This window comes from Hemitrygon akajei, chromosome 29 (genome assembly GCF_048418815.1).
Source record: "Hemitrygon akajei chromosome 29, sHemAka1.3, whole genome shotgun sequence".
NCBI lineage: Eukaryota > Metazoa > Chordata > Chondrichthyes > Myliobatiformes > Dasyatidae > Hemitrygon > Hemitrygon akajei.
The window spans coordinates 50,865,864-50,879,271 of record NC_133152.1 but is presented as its reverse complement, the minus strand read 5'-3'; the positions used below and the strand labels follow the sequence as shown (position 1 = coordinate 50,879,271).

Genomic DNA, 13,408 nt, shown 5'->3' with positions numbered 1-13,408 from the left:
CATCTCTGGTTCCTCTGACTCCATTGTCAAATGCACTTCAGGAAAAACTTGTCCACCTGCCAAGTCATTACCTAACAATAAAGAAATACCCTTCACAGGTAAGCTATGCTGTAATCCTACTTTAACAAATCCTGTAACTAACCCTGATTTTAAATTTACTTTATGTAAATGTACAGGCATAAAATCACTTCCAACACCTCTTATGTAATTTACCTCACCAGTATCACTCTCTTCATTAAACTTCAACACGCTGTCCAACATCAGTGATTGAGAAGCTCCAGTATCCCTAAGGATTTTTATTGGCACTAGAGTAGATCCTTCTTTCAAGGATACAAACCCTTCAGTTATAAAATGATCATATCCCTTTCTAACTTGGTCAGACTCTAACAAATGAGGCTTTGTGTTTACCAAACCCTGTAACTTTACAGGTGCTTCAGTATGTTGCACACAAGCATCTGGAACTGCTTCCTTCTCTTTCTTTTTCAGTTTGAAACAGTTAGCTATTACATGGCCAGGCTTCTTACAATAGTTACAAATAAGACCAAACTGTCTTTCCTTCACAGGTTTTCCTTCCTCCTTACCTTTCTCATTAACCTCTGATTTAATTTCTGATTTACCTTGAGTCTCCATGTTATTTTTCCTCTTAAAAATTCTACCCTGAGGAAATTTATTCTTATGGATTAAAACAAACTCATCAGCTAATCTAGCACAGTCCTGCAATTTATCAGTATCCCTCACATTTAAGTAGGTCCTTACTTCAACAGGAATGCTTCTTTTAAATTCCTCCATCAAAATCAGCTCTTTCAATGTATCATAGTCCTCATTTACATTTTTAGAAGAAACCCATCTCTCAAAACACATAGCTTTATCATAGGCAAATTCCACATAAGTCTTTTCCACAGACTTTTTCAAACTCCTGAATCTTTCTCTATATGCTTCTGGGACTAATCCATATGCTTTGAGAATATGCATTTTCACAATATCATAATCTAATGCTTGCGCAGCAGTTAAAGCTGTGTAAATTTGCTGTGCTTTGCCTTTAATTACACTCTGTAACAACACTGACCATTTATCTTTCGGCCACTCTGACATCCCAGCAATAGTTTCAAAATGTTGAAAATATCTTTCCACTTCTGTTTCACTAAATGGAGGGACCAATTTAATTTCTTGGCTAGCAATAAATGGTTTTTTAGAATCAGAAGACTGATTCCCAGACCTCAATTTTTGCCATTGCATATTCAAAATCTCTCTGCTTCTGTTCAGCTTCTAATTTACACCTCTCTAACATCATTTGTTCGATTTGCAACTGCATCTCCAAATTACATATTGGAAACGATTCTAAAATCGATTCATCAAAATCACCCGAATCCACAAAATGTGATGCGATTTTTCTCTGTATTACAGCTTTTGATGTAGTCTTCAAAATACCTTTAAGTTGCACCCTACGAGCTATCTCAGATACCTCAGTTTTTTTCGCCTTTGCTAACAAGTCCGCGTCTGGCGAATCCAGAAACTCATCAATATTCATCGTTGCCGAATACCACTCACAAGCCAATCAAACAAAAGAATCGAGTATTCCCCGTTACCAAAACACCGACTTAAAAGTTAACAAGCATTTAAACTCAAACGATCCAATCCCGGACGAGCTCCCATATTTATGTTACGTATTCAGGCAACAATAAATATATATGAGTTAGGCAAGGGTTTTTATAAACAAATAACACGTTTATTAAACACTGAAAAACAAACCCCCCAAAAGTAAACAAACACTAGCGTAACCGGAAATCAGCTGCTGTGCGGCAGATTCACAGTTCTTAATAGCGTTGCAGTTCAAACAGTTCTTAAAGTGGTATTGAAAAAAAAACAGTTCTTTAAAGCGGTATGCCGAAAGTTCAAAAGCTCACAGTCCATTTAAAAGGAGAGACTTTTTAAGGCGATTTAAATTCTCTTCCACGTCGTTGTCCTTCGATCCCCGGCGTCGAACTCTTCCCACGTCGAATTTTTTATGAAACGTAATGGTTTAATGGCACTAACCTCTTCTTCCACACTCTGTCCTCAATCTCCCGCTATCCCAGCGGAGATTAACACGAGAACAGTCAACGAAATCCTTCCGAATGAGGATCAAATAAGGTCGAAACCAATCCACCGTCGAAAATCGATTCTCCTCGATCTTTATCTTCCAAGTTCTTATCTTCACTCCCCACCAGCAAAGAAACTGCTGGCAATGACCTTTCAAACTTTAGGCATTATATAAAACTTCATTTTTCAACTAAACTGCGTCATCACATTAAATCACGCAGTGGCAATGAAGTCAGCTTGGCAAATCCAGCCACGAACTGCCCCTCCCCACAGGGTGGGTCTTCCTTTTACAACCTGTAAAAAAAACCTGTCACATGACCTCTACTGGCAGGAAAATGACGTCACTCCACTGTTACGTACCCGTGACACGTGACAGTGGTACCCTTGTCACGTGACTGGGGTTGAAGTTATACTGGACTTGAGGTAATGGTCTTGTGATGATGGAGTGATGTCATTTTCCCGCCAGTAGAGGTCATGTGACAGGTTTTTTTTTACAGGGTATAAAAGGAAGACCCACCCTGTCAGGTGGGGCAGTTCGTGGCTAGATTTGCCAAGATGACTTCATGTCACTGCGTGATTTAATGTGATGACGCAGTTTAGTTGGAAAATGAAGTTTTATATAATGCCTAAAGTTTAAAAGGTCATAGCCAGCGGTTTTTTTGCTGGTGGAGAGTGAAGAAAAGTTTGGAAGATAAAAATCGAGGAGAATCGATTTTCGACGGTGGATTGGTCTCGACCTTATTTGATCCTCATTCGGAAGGATTTCATTGACTATTCTCGTGTTAGTCTCCGCTGGGAATAGCGGGAGATTGAGAATAGTGCGGAAGGAAGGTCAGTACCTTTAAGCCGTTATATTTAATAAAATTCGACGTGGGAAAGTTCGACGCCGGGGAATCGAAGGACATCGACGTGGAAGAGAATTTACATCGCTTTAAAAATTCTCTCCTTTTAAAAGTACTGTGAGCTTTTGAACTTTCGGCATATCGCTCTAAAGAACTGTTTTCTTTCGGTATACCGCTTTAAAGAACTGTTTTTTTTTTCAATACCGCTTTAAAGACTGTTTGGGACTGCAAAGCTATTAAGAACTGTTTGAGCAGCTGCCCAGCAGCTGAGTCCCGGTCATGTTTGAGTTTGTTTACTTTTGAGCGGGTTTGTTTTCAGTGTTTAATAAACGTGTTATTTGTTATAAAAACCCTTGCCTAACTCATATATATTTATTGTTGCCTGAATACGTAACACCACCATCACAAGACCATTACCTCAAGTCCAGTATAACTTCAACCCCAGTCACGTGACACGGGTACGTAACATGTTTCCTTTGCGGATGCAGCGTGTAGTGTAAATGTCCGTAATGGGGGGGAAGAGAGACCCCGATGATCTTCTCAGCTGACCGCACTATCCCCTGCAGGGTCTTGCGATCCAAGATGGTGCAATTTCTGAACCAGGCAGTGATGCAGCTGCTCAGGACGCTCTCAATACAACTCCTGTAGAATGTGATGAGGATGGGGTGTGGGAGATGGACTTTCCGCAGCTTTCACAAAAAGTAGAGACACTGCTGGGCTTTCTTTGCTACGGAGCTGGTGTTGAGGGACCAGGTGAGATTCTCCGTCAGGTGAACACCAAGAAATTTGGTGCTCTTAACGATCTCTACCGAGGAGCCGTCGATGTTCAGCGGGGAGTGGTCGCTCTGTGCCCTCCTGAAGTCAACAACCATCTCTTTTGTTTTGTTCACATTAAGAGACAGGTTGTTGGCTCTGCACCAGTCCGTTAGCCGCTGCACCTCCTCTCTGTAATCTGACTCGGCGTTGCAAATGGTTGCCTCTTTATGGTTGCCTACCTAGTTTCCCTCGGGATCAATAAAGTATGTCTGTCTGTCTGTCTTTGACTGGAGGCCTGTGACTTGTCCTTTGCCGCAGTGAGTGGTGCTGACTCCAATGTTGTTTGTCATCTATATCAACAATCTGGATGACGTAAACTGGATCAGCAAATTTGCGGATGACACCGAGAGAGGAGTAGTGGAAAGGAGGGATATGGAGGGCTATGGTCCATGTGCAGGTCGATGGGACTGGGCAGATTAAAGGTTCAGCACGGCTAGTTGGGCCATTTGTCCTTTTTCTGTGACTATGACTGTATGACAATGAAGTGAAGCCCCCATGCAAGAGGCTGTGAGAAGAATTAATAATTCGGCAAAATATGAGATCCCATATTTCAGTGTTATAAATTGTATAAGTGTTTTAAATTGGAGAAATGGTCTGAGTGAGTATTGGTACAGGGGGAACAGTAGAATTCATATTTCAAGTTATTGGCCTGGGGTCAGCATAGATACATTGATGTTTATGCAGAGACAATAAAGTACAAGCATTGATTAATTAAGAGTTGTGCCGTGAATTGTCTAACTTTGATAGTTCAACACCCTGTACTCCTCATAAATTTGAATTGATTTCAGTAAACAAAGAAATGACAGATATGTCAGATCAGTTTTTGCATCAGTATTCCTTATGAATGAAACTGCATATACCGCCCAGATTAAAGATAATTTCAAATAACATGGAAGAATCCCAATCCCGTGGAACAAGTGTTAGACAAACTCAAAGGAAGACGGGTTGGCAGCACCCAGTGGCCTCCATTCAAGAGCTCAAAAGGAAGTCGCTGCAGAGTTAATGGACCCATTGGCTGATTTATTTTTTTTAAACCTATTCAGTTTCAGGAGGGTACCAGAGGAATTGAAAACACCAAACATGACCCTTTTGAATGATGTTGAAGACAGCAAGGACTTCCTAGCAATTTACAATACTGCTGCGCATGCTGCTCGTGCCATGTTCACCTAGTATCGTCCTGGAGTGACAATGGACAATGTGTTATAAATGGGGCAAACCACTTGGTTAGAGCTAATTACTTTAGTGCTATGTTACAGGAAATTATTTCTATCATTTTAAATCATGTGTGTAAAAGATTTTCCATTGAGTTGACATCTTCTTCAAGCTATGATTAAGGAACGTTTGTGGTCCTGGAAGAGAACATATTTGCTATTATCAGGTGTCCCTGCTAGCTGAAGTGTTTAATTTAAGTCAAAAGACAGGGAACTCTAGACCAATGAGTTTCACATCTATTGCAGGCAATATGCCAGAGGAGACAAGTTAATCATTTTGTAAAGCTTATTATGACTAAACCGTGAAAGGGAAGGATGTGGCTTTATGAAAGATAGATAGATAGATAGATACTTTATTCATCCCCATGGGGAAATTCAACATTTTTTTCCAATGTCCCATACACTTGTTGTAGCAAAACTAATTACATACAATACTTAACTCAATAAAAATATGATATGCATCTAAATCACTCTCTCAAAAAGCATTAATAATAGCTTTTTAAAAGTTCTTAAGTAGTTTACTTAAGTACATTGAGTCCTAACCCCGGCACTTTAACACATCTTACTCCTGGCAGTTGAATTGTAAAGCCGAATGGCATTGGGGAGTATTGATCTCTTCATCCTGTCTGAGGAGCATTGTATCGATAGCAACCTGTCGCTGAAACTGCTTCTCTGTCTCTGGATGGTGCTATGTAGAGGATGTTCAGGGTTTTCCATAATTGACCGTAGCCTACTCAGCGCCCTTCGCTCTGCTACCGATGTTATACTCTCCAGTACTTTGCCCACGACAGAGCCCGCCTTCCTTACCAGCTTATTAAGATGTGAGGCGTCCCTCTTCTTAATGCTGCCTCCCCAACACGCCACCACAAAGAAGAGGGCGCTCTCCACAACTGACCTATAGAACATCTTCAGCATCTCACTACAGACATTGAATGACGCCAACCTTCTAAGGAAGTACAGTCGACTCTGTGCCTTCCTGCACAAGGCATCTGTGTTGGCAGTCCAGTCTAGCTTCTCGTCTAACTGTACTCCCAGAAACCACATCTGACATCTTGCTGAAGTTCTTTGAGGATGTCACATGGAGAGCAGATCGAGGGGTATCTGCAGATGTAGTATATCTAGATTTTTGAAAAACACTTCATAAGGTCCCACTTAATATCTTGAAAAAACAATGTGAGCATTGATTTAGACATATCTTATCAGATAGAAAAGAGTCAGAATAAATGGGTCTTTTACAGATTTGAAGGATTTTGCTGGCCATGCTTCTGATGGGCTGTCATTGAGCAGAAGACACCCACAGACTGATCAAGTGGGCTTCAAACCCTAAACAAAGTTCTGTAAAATTAAAAACACACAAGATTCTGCAGATGCTGAATTAATCTATGGTAGGGGTTTACTGAGGACCCCTCAGTTAATGATATTCAGCCCATCAGTCTCTGCCAGCTCACAAAGCAATACTAATTCCACCCCCCCACACACACACAAATTTTATCCTGTAGCTTATTGTCCCCATCAGTTTTACTACTCACCAACACTACACAGTAGCCAATTAACCAACCAACCTGCATATCTTTGAGATGTGTGTAGAAACTGGAGAAACTCACTTGATCGTAGGAATGACATACAAATTCTACACACACCGTCCCAGGGTCAGGCAGTGACCCTGAAAAGAGCGTATTAAATACAGGTGGATGGATGAAAGTGATTGATGTTAAGGTGTGGTCCAATACATCAAAATTAAGTGAACTGTGCTTTGAACACAGGTGGGAAAAGACAAAGGTTCTTGGGGAAGAAACAAATACTTCAGAGAAAATAAAACCACAGAAAATAAAGTAAGGGTTTAACCAGACAATCACCTATTAGCCCATCCATCATTGAACCTAAACAATTCTCTTTGGCAGAAATGCACACTGTTATGTTTGGTGGAAACTCATTTGCTGCTCCAGGTTGACAAATACAGTGCTGTGCAAAAGTCTCAGGCACCCGAGCTATATAGTATGCATGCCTAAAACAATTGCAGAGTACTGTAGATACTAGATGGATAGCTACTGATAGACGGTGAATGAGATGGTGTGAACAAGGTCCAGTCACTGAAGTTTTGATGAGACTAAGCTTAGTGAATGTGGAAACGATACCCAGCAGTCAATACTGTCCACAATGTTGGACAAAAAATATGACCTTAGTTAATGAAGATTGGCTTCGAGTTTTGAAAAACGTAAATTCAGTGCGTTAAAGCATGCAGACGTAGTCATGAAGTTAATTGTTCTTCAGACCAAACATCAGAATGGGGAAAAATTTTGATCTGAGTGACTTTGACGATGGAATGAATGTTAGTACCAGATGTGATCTGAATATCTCAGAAACTGATCTCCTAGGGTTTCACACACAACAGTCTTTATGAGTTTACAGAGACTGGTGCAGAAGCAAAAATCACCCAGTGAATGGCATTTCGGTGAGTGAAAACACCTTGTTAATGAGAGAAATGAGAGGAGAAACATCAGACTGGTCCAAGCTGACGGGAAGGTGGGAGTAACTCAAACAACCGCCTGTTATAACAGTGAATTGCAAAAGGGCATCTCTGAAAACATACCACGTCAAAGTAGTTGGGCGACAGCAGCAGAAGATCACAGACATACATTCAGTGCCCCCTTTATTGCCAGATACAGGAGGTATCTAATAAAATGACCACTGAGAGTCTGTTGCTTTCCATCCAGCTAGCTGTCTGTGTAGCTATTTTTATAGTTACTTACACTAATATTTCATGTCTTCTACTTTTGCCACAAAACAACAAATTTCACAACAGATATTGGTGGTAATGAGTCTGATTCCGAATCGGAAGTCTGGTCCCTCCATCGTTCCCTTGTCCATGTGTCCCATCCCACTATTCTTCCTCCTGCCACTTACCCCAGAAAGCGGCCAAAGTGTTCCTCCTGCTCATTCGCCTTCTCCCTCACCTCCATTCGAGCACCAAACAGTCATTCCAGGTGAAGCAACACTTCACCGATGAAACTGCTGGGGTCATCTATTGCGTCTAGTGTTCCCAATGCGGCCTCCTCTACATTGGTGAGACCCGATTGGGGGCCCGTTTTGTTGAACACCTCTGCTCCATCCACCATAAGCAGAATTTCCCGGTGGCCAACCAGTTCAGTTCCTATTCCCATTCCTGTTCACTGACTCCTCATTTACTACAGTGAGGCCACTGTGATGATAGGGGAGCAACACCTCATATTCTTTCTTGCCTCCAACCTGATGGAATGAACATCGATTTCTTTCTCTGGTAAAATGATTTTCTCCCCCCCCCTTCTTCTATTCCCCACTCTGGCCTCTTATCAGCTGCCCATCACTTCTCCATGGTGCCCCTTTCTCACATGGTCCACTTTCTCCTTTCAGATTCTCTCTTTCTCAGTCATTTGCCTTTCCCATCTACCTGGCTTCACTCATCACTTTCTAGCTAGTCCTCCATCCCCCTTTCCCACCATTTTATTCCAGCATCTTCCCCCTTCCTTTCAAGTCCTGCTGAAGGGTCTTGGTCCAAAAAAGTCAACTGTTTATTGATTTCCCTTTCAGATTATTTGTGAAGCAATACCACCGCCATCCAGGAGGGGGCGCCGGTGTCCATGGGAAAGATTCACATTTGAACTTGAACTTTCATTACAATGCTAAACCCAGTCTGTGTTTTCTGCATTTAATGAAGTTTTGGTGTTGTTCATTTTTAATCTGTCACAGATGATGGATGCTGCGTGATGTGTTGCCCAGTTACAAATCTGCACTGCAAAATATCAGACAGTGCACCATATGCAATTAAATGATTTAACTTTATAAATCTCGATCTGGATTGAGGGTTAGTAAAGAAAATAAAAAGTAAAAGGGCCCATTTTAAGGAAGAAGTCAATTGCGCATCGTTGGAGCTCACTGTTCGGTCATTTTTTCCCGTCGACCTCCAAGCATAGCCGGCACTCGGACCCTCGCTCCTCAGTCCACTGCGTCCGGTGGTCTTCCGACTCTCTCCGTTCGCGTCCTCTCTCTCCATCACTCCCTGACGAAAGACAGTGGAAATCTCTCTTCCAGACTCACAAGAAAGAACAACATTTCTCCCATTGGATAACATACATTCCATAGCCCCGTTATCTTTAGTCATTACCCAAACATTGCTGCTACAGAGAAACCATCACATTAGCAGTGAAACATTACATAGAAGCCATTACATTAGCCTTAAGCAGTGAAACCTTACAGTGTGTTATAATTCAATGAAAGAAAATTCACTGACTGGCTCTGTAAATATTGTGGCTTTCAGGGCATCACAGAGGCTGGGTATTCCATGACACCATCTCCAGGACACAGTCCAAGAGTGTGATGGAATACAATCCACCTGCCTAGTCGAGTGCTGTTCCAACAACACTCAACACTCAACACCAGTCGGGGAAATCGCCTCTGTTTCATTGGCATCTCACCACCAAATTATAAGTTTATTCACCCTATTTCTGACACATTACTCCTGCAATATGTTGCATCAATATGATGTATTTCAACAACTTGGTATGTCTTCTTTGACAAGGTCACGCTTATTTTTAACCATCGCAGAGCCAACTAATCAGCCGGTCATGCCGATGCCATCCGTGTTAAAAGCTCCTAATACCGACTTCTGAACTGTTGCATTGATCTCACATATCCCAGACGTCAGCTACCATGGTAGGATTTGATTACAGGGCTCTACAAATCTGTCAATCCAGTAATCTAATTATGACCTTAACAAGGATGAATGAGGCTGAAAGTAGTTAACTAGTCTCAGTGAAGGGTCATGATCCAAAACATCACCTGTTCACTTCCCTCCATAGATGCTGACCAACCTGCTGAGTCCCTCCAGTGCTTTGGATGGCACGGTAGTGTAGTGGTTAGCACAAGACTTCACAGTACATGCTTCACAGGTTCAATTCCCACTGCCGTCTGTAAGGAGTTTCTACGTTCTCCTCATGACCGTGTGAGTTTCCTCTGGGTGCTCCAGAGCGTTAAATGTTTAGGTTCTCTGGGTGCTCAGTGCGTTAAAGCATACAGCCGTAGTCATGAAGTTAATTGTTCTTCAGACCAAACATCAGAATGGGGAAAAATTTTGATCTAAGTTATATGTGCCCACCACTGTTTAATTCAATTTAAAATTGTTCACCGTTATTATTTAACAAAGGAGAGATCTAAAATGTTTCCTAGTATAGACAACTACTGCGATAGATGTAAAACTGAAGTAGCTACTTTGTCACATATGTTCTGGTCATGTTCTTCATTAAAATCGTTTTGGAAATCTTTATCTTCTACAATTTCTAAAGCTATGAAAATTAATTTACAACCTAATAGACTGACTGTTCTATTTGGAATAGTTCCGCATCATATTCAGGGTATTTCATCTTCAGATCAACATGTAATTGCATTTGTTACACTATTGGCAAGAAGGGCTATTTTATTAAAATGGAAAGATATCTCTTCCCCTACATTAATTGAAAGGTTTTCTCAAGTAATGTTATGTCTCAGTTTGGAAAAAATTAGAAGTAGAACTTTTGATCCCCGATTAAATTTTGAGAGAAGATGGGGCTTTTTTGCCAAATATTATCATTTAATTTGAATGACGCTATATGTTTTCCTTCCAATTTTTTTTATAGATATGAATTGGCGGTTGATGACTCTTTTTCTTTATATATTTAGATGATGGTCAAACGTATTGCTCTGGGGAGTTGATTCCTAATGGGTTTTCCCCCTTTTTTTTGTAGTCAGTGGGTTTTTTATTCCTATTTAGATGGGGTTCTTTTTTTCCTTCTTTTTTCTACATATAAATTTTTTCCCCATTTTTATTAATTACAATCAGCTTTATTAATTGTATATATATTAATCTGTTGAGGTTTTGTATCATTTTATAGCTGTAGATTATGTATCAATAAAAAGATTTTAAAAATGAAAACAAATGAACTAGAATCCAGTCACTGAAGTTTTGAAGAGACTAAGCTGAGTGAATGTAGAAACAATATCCAGCAGTCAATAGGAAGAAGTACAGTCAACATACAATGAAATAACACAACTAACCCTATTTCCAGAGATTAAAACATTCAGTCCGGGTTTCAGGTCCACTGATCAGTCTGTGGGTGACTTCTGCTTAAGGCCGGCCCATCAGAAGTACTGCCGATAAATCCCTACCCTTTACATTCAATGGATAATGGTCTGTAATCCCACCACTTTCCACATGTTGTAACCATCAGATACATCTTCATCTCCTCTTTCAGAATTCCAAAGGGGCTGTTTACTCTCTGACTCCCTGATTCACTCTTCAATCTCCACCAAATGTGCCTCTTCTCCTGGTTCTTTCCCCTGCGATCACGTGCTGTGACAGCTGAAATGAGGCTCTCTGAGACTGAACCTGGTTGATATTAAAAAGTCGTTATTCATTAGATTGGATTAATTAAGGAATCACATGTAATAAGGATAGTAAGAGTTTATAGAGAAATTGTGAAAGGCAGTATAATTAGGAAAAGTGAACTTGTTCATTTTGGAAGGTGGAACAAAATAAAAGAGCATTATCTAAATGGAATAAAACTGCAGAAAGTTGCAGAGCAATTCACATCAAAACAGAAAGTGAAATGTGGCGTTAAGTGTTAACTGATGCTATCAAAGCATTTGCTTCGTGTAACCCCAAGCACTCTTTGTATGCTTGAAGCACATTGTTTTCTTGGAGGCCCTCTCCGTTTATACTTGGACAACAAATCTTTTTGGAAGTGTTACTTCTTCAGAATTGTTATTTTGTTTATGATTGACCGCTTGAAGCTGAAAACAAATATAATTTCAGATTACTTGTATCATGTAGGAATTTGGCTAAACAAGAAACAAGCATTTATTGAATATAATGTGTTTTATCGCAGCGGTGTTGACATTTTGCAATAGTTCGACTCAGCTAAAAACATTTTATTGACTATTTGCATTGGTACTCAGTGTCTGAAGTTTCTTGCTGAAGTGTCCAACAATAATCAGCCAACATTGATGGATTCCAGTTGCCCTGATACTGTTTATCCCCCATGACTGCAATGTCCCGGTGAAACCCTTCCCCCATGCTCATTACTGACGGAACAAGATTTGCAAGGAAGAAGTCTAAATGCAAATGCAAAAATGAATTGAGTGACATGTTACACTCATGGTTTTGTGTGCTTGAAGCATGTTGTCAGCCAGTTGCACAGTCTGGTGCTCTGTAGTGGCCACGGAAATTTTCAACATGCTTGAATGCATTCCTGGCGATTTTATCCAGTCCCACTAGACGTTCTTCAAATTGCCTGTCATTGGTGACCTGTTTAATTTGTGGACCAAGAAATAATGCCTTCCTTACTATTGGCATCAGTTATTCTGATGAATTATGAATTGAAATGATAAATATAGTCGATTTTTAAGAAAATGGTGCATGATAGGGAAACTTTGTGATTTTCATTATCAGCAGCCCAAAATCCAAAAGAAACATGATAAAGTACTGAGGAAGCAATATCTACGTTGTCCAGTGTAATTTGAATTTAATTTTCCTTCCTGTTGATGGCATCCTACATTAATCTTCCATTTCATAGCATCTATTCTACACAATGGTTCAATGCTCAATGTTACATATTATCTATGTTTATATCATAAAATAAATTTGTGCTACATTTTCAGCCTTTGTTATTTTGTAAAAATAGAGCTTCTATGTCATGTCATGAACAATGTATTAAAAAGTTTACCTATTGGCAATTATTAATGATTAATAAAGTAGTAAAAACGACAAAATCAATCACTGATCCAAACCACACAACGTAGTGATAGAAAGCACTACAAGTGTCCAATGACTTTTGTCTCCCTCTTGTTGTCCTTGTCTCTATACCCAGCTCTTCGAATAAGTCACAACCCACCTTAAGATTCCCACTAGCACAACAAAATTGCCCCTTTTTATATCCTTCAAGATCCCTTACTCTAATGCATGGGGAAGTGCCAGATCATATTTACACCTGCAGAATCTTCTCCCCCTTCCCAGACAAACATATTTTCCACCATTATCTACTGGGATAATGTGTTACAGACTAGTGCTCACACTAAACTCTCCAAACACTGCTGTGGGCTGGTTCCTTGTACTTTCTCAAAACATTCCCACATTCTAAACTAACACCATTTTGTCTTACAAACACCCATTTTGTATTGCACATTTGAGAATTGACCAAGGAGGAATCAAATTTAACTTTTTTCTTTCCAAGTGCTAATCTCAGATTCAGGAGGGGAGGACTCCCTTCAAAGAAGCAATGTGAATGTACAGTACTATAAAAAAATTCTTAAGCACATGTATATAGAGTGCCTAAGACTTTTGCATGGCACTGTAATAATTTCATGTATTGCACTGTACTGCTGCAAAAAAAAATTCTTGACATATGATAAACCTGATTCTGATGTGGGTCTCTGCTGTGGACTGAGTGGGAA

General features: G+C 40.2%; 1 protein-coding gene across 1 annotated transcript in view; it reads right to left on the bottom strand.

Annotated features, from left to right (window-relative positions):
- LOC140718521 (uncharacterized) overlaps positions 1 to 13,408 on the bottom strand; it is a 182,864-nt gene that overhangs the window by 116,503 nt on the left and 52,953 nt on the right. The gene's annotated exons all lie outside the window — the stretch shown is intronic.